The following is a 306-nucleotide window of genomic DNA, read 5'->3' as shown; positions in this document are numbered from 1 at the left end:
TTTTTTTTTTTTTTTTTTTTTTTTTTTTGTTTTACTTTATTTTGCTTGTCTTCCTTGAATATTCTTTACTATTATTTTTTAATAACACACTAACGAAAAAAAGATACGTCTGTTCTTTGTAGGTTTTGACTTGCGATTAAAACAATCACCATTAACCGAGCTTGATTAAAAATTATAAAAATTACACTGTTTTTTTTATTTTTTTTTGTTTTATTATTATTATTGTTATTTTTTTCTTTTTGCTTTTTTTTACAAATACAAATAATTGTTGTAATAAAAGTAGGGAAAATTTAAAAAAAAAAAAAA

The sequence above is a fragment of the Glossina fuscipes genome, unplaced genomic scaffold, assembly GCF_014805625.2.
Source record: "Glossina fuscipes isolate IAEA_lab_2018 unplaced genomic scaffold, Yale_Gfus_2 0, whole genome shotgun sequence".
Lineage (NCBI taxonomy): Eukaryota > Metazoa > Arthropoda > Insecta > Diptera > Glossinidae > Glossina > Glossina fuscipes.
The sequence above is the reverse complement of the archived record's forward strand: the minus strand, read 5'-3'. Positions refer to the sequence as shown.